This window comes from Ictidomys tridecemlineatus, chromosome 5 (assembly GCF_052094955.1).
Source record: "Ictidomys tridecemlineatus isolate mIctTri1 chromosome 5, mIctTri1.hap1, whole genome shotgun sequence".
In the NCBI taxonomy this organism is placed as follows: Eukaryota; Metazoa; Chordata; class Mammalia; order Rodentia; family Sciuridae; genus Ictidomys; species Ictidomys tridecemlineatus.
The window spans coordinates 156,436,907-156,443,353 of NC_135481.1; the positions used below are offsets into that span (position 1 = coordinate 156,436,907).

General features: G+C 41.4%; 1 pseudogene; it reads right to left on the reverse strand.

Moving 5' to 3' along the window:
* Positions 1-5,073: 5,073 nt before the first annotated feature.
* Positions 5,074-6,204, reverse strand: LOC101964774 (E3 ubiquitin-protein ligase TRAIP pseudogene; annotated as a pseudogene).
* Between the last annotated feature and the right edge of the window lie 243 nt (positions 6,205-6,447).

Genomic DNA, 6,447 nt, shown 5'->3' on the forward strand with positions numbered 1-6,447 from the left:
GGACACAATACCTTTATTTTGTTTATTTATTTTTTTATGTGGTACTGAGGATTGAACCCATTGCCTCACATGTACAAGACAAGTGCTCTACTACTGAGCCCCAGCCCCATTCCTGGGAACTTATTCTTGATCTCAATTAAATTAACTGGGGCAGCCCAAAACCTGAGAGTGAATTCATTCAAAGAACTTATTCATACATCTGATAACCAGTTGATTATGGCCAATGGCTGGACCTCAGCTGGGCCTTTGGTCAGAATACTTCCATATCTCTGGTCTTCCTCACACCATGGTAGCTGAGTTCTGAGAGTGAAGCCTGCACCTTCCATGACCTAACTCAGAAGTTATTCAGAGACACTTCTGATTAAATTCACTCATTAGAAATTAGAAGTAAGTCAAAGAGGAGGAGGATTATATCCAATAGGAGGAGAATTAGAATCTCTACCTTTTGATGGAATGATAATTAAAAAATTGCAAATATGATTTAAAATCACATTTAACAAAGTGCCATCCTTTCTTAAATGAAAGCCCTAATAGACCATGATTCATACCATCTTATGCTCTTACCATTTTTCTTCCTACTTTGTTTACCTAAGTACAGTTTGAAGAAATGATACCTTAAATGTATATATATGGGAGGTCATTTCTCTTCTCCTGTGAAAGGAAGACTGATGGCTGCTATTCCTTGAGAAATTAATCCTATTTATTCTTCCATTAGGGACACTATTAAATGTAGGAACCATTGAACTGGACATTTATTCATGCAAACCATACAATGTATAGAAACTTCAGCATCATTAATTCATTGAATAGTGATTACAATCTACCCTGTTGTAAAAGTTCAGCCCCAGGTGATGTTTTAACTGATGGGTCACAGGAAATTCATTCAGTCAGAAATTGTTAGTGCCCAGATCCTACCTGCTGTGGTTTTTGATCTCAACATTGCTTTTTTTTTTTTTTGCCATGGCAGATGCCATATGAATAAACCATTGGATTGGTTGTTTATTTCTATTGTCAGAACTTGATGGCTAAATCAAAGATCAATGTAGATGTGGAATTTTATAGGCAATATGTACAAGTGAATTGCACATGGATAATGGCTAGTAATACTTTACTAAAGTTTTATACAATGAAGAAAAGTTGCTGAGAGGGAGACAACCAGCCAGGGGCAGGAACTAGAATCTGGGTGTGTTAGAAACAAATTTGTAAGATATTGGAATGCAACTTGTTCCTGGAATAACTTCTGTCTCTGACTTGATATCAAGAGGGAAACTTCTAGTTAGGGAAAGGAAAAGCAGCTCTATGCACTTGTGAGTATCAGCTAACTCTCTACCTTTTATCCAATCGTTCCAATAACAGTATTCCAGGTTGGCCAGTTGGAGAATTCACAGAGCCTACACTGTGCAGACTGTGCATGTTCCCTTTACCAACCCAATTTCTCTTCTCCTATGATAGGAAGACTGATGGCTGCTGTTCCTTGATAAATGAATCCTATTTACTCTCCCATTAGGGGAGCCTTTGCCTGCAAACCACTAGGTCACCCATCAGTCTCAAGAAGCATAAAAATTAATGGGTACTTGGCCTAGGCACTGGAGACCACAGAGTGCTTATTGTAACAGAGAGGAGAATGCAGCCTGACACTGAAAAGCATCATTAGGGAGGCATGTGGTGTGTGCATTAAGCAGTATCTTCACTACAGAGATGGATGGAGAGGGTGAACTTGAGATGTGAGAGCATCATAGGCATTTGGTTGGATTCAGATCTGTAATTCCTATTTGCAAAATTCTCTTTCATACAAGACCCAATGTAACCAGATGACTGGGGACTAGAAGTCTGGAGTAAGAAGGACAGAAAATTTACTACCAGGAGTAATAGTTCTGTAAAATAAAAGCATAATTTGTATCTATCTACATTTGCAGATTCAACCAACAGAAGATCACATTGTATTTAATTATACCATTGACAGCTGCGTTTGTACGGAACATATATAGCCATTTTTTCTTGACATTATTCCCTATAGAGTACTATATAACAACAATTCACATATAATTTAGGAATGATTAGCAATCTAGAAATGATTTAAATCATGCAGGAGACATGTATAGGTTATATGCAAATGCTATACCATTTCATTTAAGCAACTTGAAGCAATCCATAGATTTTGGTATCTAAGGGGGTCCCAGAACCAATCCTCTATGGATACTTTGGACCAACTGAAATACAAAGAAAAAAATAAATGTAGTTGACATCTTTAATCTGAAATTATGGGCTTCCTGACTTTGACAGATTCTTGATCCAAATAACAAAAATTATGAATCAGATGTTTAATTTCCCCAAATTCTGATGTAAGAAACAGAGTACATTTATTACTTTATTTTGTAAATTCTTTAAACAGAAAAGCCTATTTAGCCAAAATGGATTGCACTTTACTGGTAAGAACATGGCATGGACTGGAGATAGGAATATTTAAAAATGAAAGTAGGATAACAACTCAGCAGTTTCCTTTGTCCTTTCCTCTTCAGTCACACAAATCTCTTCCAATCTCTTGATGTTTTTCAGGAGCAGAAGATATGATGCAAGACAACTTTCAGATGTCTATAGTAGATCCCATCTGTTTGGGTTAGAGAACAAAAATGTGGCTTGGATTCAATGATTTTCTTGGATCATAAAGATGGATGACTGCCAAAGTCAGAAGGCCTATGGCTCAATTGTTTTAGTTACAAAAATTCAACTCTTTAGAATGTTTGTCTGGGCAACAGAGAGGGACTGGAATATCAAGACAATCTCAGAAGAATAATGATTTTCATGTAGAATTCTAGTCCCAGAACATGAATGGTGGATTAATTACAGAAATGTCCCAATTGGTTCTTATCTTCTCATATACATACTTCTTGATAGTCCCCTTTGTATTAACTCTAGGCTCAGTCACATAGCTTTCTCTGGACAGTGGGAAAATAACAAATACAATGAAAGTAGAGACATGAAAAACACTTGAGCATTGGTCTTCTTGCTGCCCTTAAGTCTTGCTGAACTTCATGTGAACAAGCTTGCTGGAGGATGAGAGACCACATGGTGCCGAGATGAGCCATTTATAACAGCCAGTGTCCAGCTAGCAACTCACAAGTGTCTTGACATAGCCAAGATCAATTCTATCTGGTCCAGATAGGCAGAATCCCTCAACTGAGTCCAGCCCAAAGTGCCATTGCTTGGGATAGTGACTAAATAAGTGGTCATTGTTTTAAGCCATTATATTTTGGGATGGTTTATTATATACTACTATATAAATAACATAATATTCTTTTATTATTTGATATTAGGTGGACCAGACTTTATTTTTCACTTCCTAGAAGTGACATTTTAACTTAATCTAGCCAATTCTTATATTTCTGAATAAATGTGGAATAGGAACACAATGGAAAAGCAAAATCCACAGTTAATGCAAAATTCTACCATCTATTGAAAAGTTCTGGAGATGAATGGTAGTGATGGGTGCACCATGATGTGAATATACTTAATGTACATTTAAAATGCTAAAAATGGACAAATGATGAAGTATCTGCTATGTGCATTTTATCACAAACAATAAATGAAAATATTATATTATGATATGAGTTTTGATTTCATTGTGGCCTGAATCAAGTTAAAAAAAAAAAAAAGGACTCCTGTGGTTCTGAGCCCAACATTGCTCCTTTGTTATTGGTGCTAATGAGCAGTGAAAAGGAAAAAGGCGAGCAGCTGGTGGGAGTGGGAAAGAAGCAAGAAATCTGGATCATCAGTTTTAGTTAATGAGTCTACTAGCACCAGGGGTCTACTGGAGGTGAGCACTTTTCTCTCCTGTGGTTTTTGATCAGCTTGAATGATAATGAGTGAGGACACATTGTGGCTCCTCCATTAAGACTTACTTCTTAAATACACTCCAAAGTAATATGTGGCAAACTCTAATGAATGAATCTTGTTTTTGAAAAATAATTTGCACTCTGTCTACTTCTAAAAAAGAGTTTGAGTCAGTGGAAAGGCTGCTACGATAGAGACAGGAATGAGGTGTTTGTAGCAGGAACTGGTGCTTGGAAAGCCACCAGTGCCCTGCTATAAGGCCTTGGCCTGCCATGGGGTCTCCTGTGGACAGCTCCTGTACGTGTTAATGGCTTTCTGTATCTCTTCAGTTGTGGCAACCCAGAGACTCTCGGGACCCTCAACCAATATGGGACAAGAGATGTTTGACAGAGACTCAAGCTCCTTGACCTGAAGTGGGGCAGCTAGATATGGCTCCACACAGTCTCTTGGGAAAATTCCCAGTTGCCCTCAGTGAATAATATTTACATGAACCTGCTTTATGTTAGCTTTTCTCCTTTCTTTAGTCTCTTATAATGCTTCCTGGAATGACTTCACTAATAAGCCACTTATTCCCAATTTGTCACTTCAGAGTTTGCTTTCAGTGGGGTAAGGTGTGTGTCTCAAATCATAACCAGAGTCACCACACCTAGTATTCAGTATTCTCTTAGCTTCCTAGCAAGTAGGGTTAAGAAAAACACCAACCTCACTTTTCAGTGGAGTTTAGCTAGTATAAACCATTAGTTAATCTTTTTTTTTGCCAGAAAAAAATTATTTTTTATTTTACATGGAAATCTTTCCCTGTCCTCCCCACTCCATCATTCCCTATTCCCTACCCCGCACCGTGCTTGGACCAGGCCATGCCCGGATCAGGCCATGCAGTGAGGGCGGCAGGCAGAAATTCAGACTCAGGCTGAGAAAATCTCAAGCACTTTTATGCATACAGTCAACAAGTGATCCTGGTCTCCAGGTCCATTAAGAACCTGGCCACATCAGATTGTGGCCCTAAACAAGAGGCTGCAACCAGGAGCAGGCGCTTGCTGATGGAAACGGTAAGCTGGTAGTGTCAGCCGTATGTGACAGAACAGGGCAAGGTGAACAAAGGAAGTGCACAATCTCTGTCACTCTACCATTCATCTGCTTTTCTGCCCTTGCCCTCAGGGCTCATCCTAGAAGAGGGGCCATCCCTCCAAACACTGCTGATCAGTCTTCTAGTTGGAGGCATGTGTCTGGCCAGTGCTCAGATTCACTGTTCTCATTGCCACAGGAAGGTGTCCAACTTGGCCTGGGAGGAAGGGTTTACAGTCCTCACCCTCACTCTCTGCTTAGCCTTCGTCTTGGGTTTAACAGGCAGTGGGAGAATCATGGCTGTGTTAGTAGGCTCTATGAATTTTGTCTGGCCTCCAAGGCCATCAAAACCTGTTCTTACCACATCTGTGCTGCAACAGGACTCTGCTATGGCCCTCTTTGGCTGTTTCTGGCCCAGAACAGCATTCCAGATAAAGACAGGGAAGGCACCAGCAGGGTCTTCATCTGGCTCTCTTGCACAGTGCTGGCCACCCAAAGAGAGCTGGGACCTCTGGGCATCTTCTTGAGAATGTCCTGAACAGGAGAGTGTGCCCTCTCAAGGCATGGCCTCTTGGAGTGGCTATGCTGGGAGTTGAGGGCTGGGCTTGGGGGGTATCCACATTGAAGGTAGCATCAAGGTCAACATCATCACCAAACAATGGCCGGCGGAGCTTCAGGTTCAGCATCTCCACAGGAGCTGGGCTCTCTAAAACCAGGCGGTTGATAGTCTCACTGGCCACTGGTGGCAGATTCAAGGTTTCCTGCAACATCATTAAGCTTCTTTTTCAGGCTCATGATTTCCTTGTCAGCATTCTGTAAGTCCTTTTGGGCCACTCTCAGTTCCCACTTGGCCTGATCCAATTCAGAGTAGACTGTCTGCAACTTGCTTTTGGAGGAGACCAAGTCCTTCCTCAGCTTGTCAGCCAACTCCCCCGAGGCCTTCCGGGCCTCTTTTAGATTCTCATACTCTTTCTTGAGCGACACACAATACACAGCCAGTTGCTCCACCACTGATTGTCCCATACCCATACGAATCATCTCCTCCACCTCAGGCCGCTGACTCTGGAGTAGGATCTCAGTCTGCTCCATGGTCTTCATCTTGCTCTTGAGTCTGCAGGCTTCCTCGTGGGCTTGTTTAGTCTCATCTTGTTGCTGCTCCAAGAACTTCATCTGCTTTTTGAGTGTAGAGCATAGCATCTCAGCCTTGCCTAAGGCCTTTTGCAGAGATTCCACAGTGGCATTGTGCTCTTCCAGAGTGTCTCGCAGAGTGTCGATAATAACCTGGCTGTCCCGTTTCTCTCTTTCTTTCTGGGAAAGCCAGGCTCTGATATTGTCTAGTTCATTCTTTAAGAATTCTGCATCCAAGACACTCTCCTCCTCCTCAGCAAAGTCAAAGAAGAGCTTATTGATAATGGTTCTTTTGCCAACCTGGATTCGGCATTGTGGGCAAGTCCGACTTGGTGCTATCTCAAACCACTGAATTAGGCCACTTCAGCCCAGGTCTGGAAGCTCCCGGGGAGCTCAGCCTATTGAGGTCCTGGGCTTCGAGTA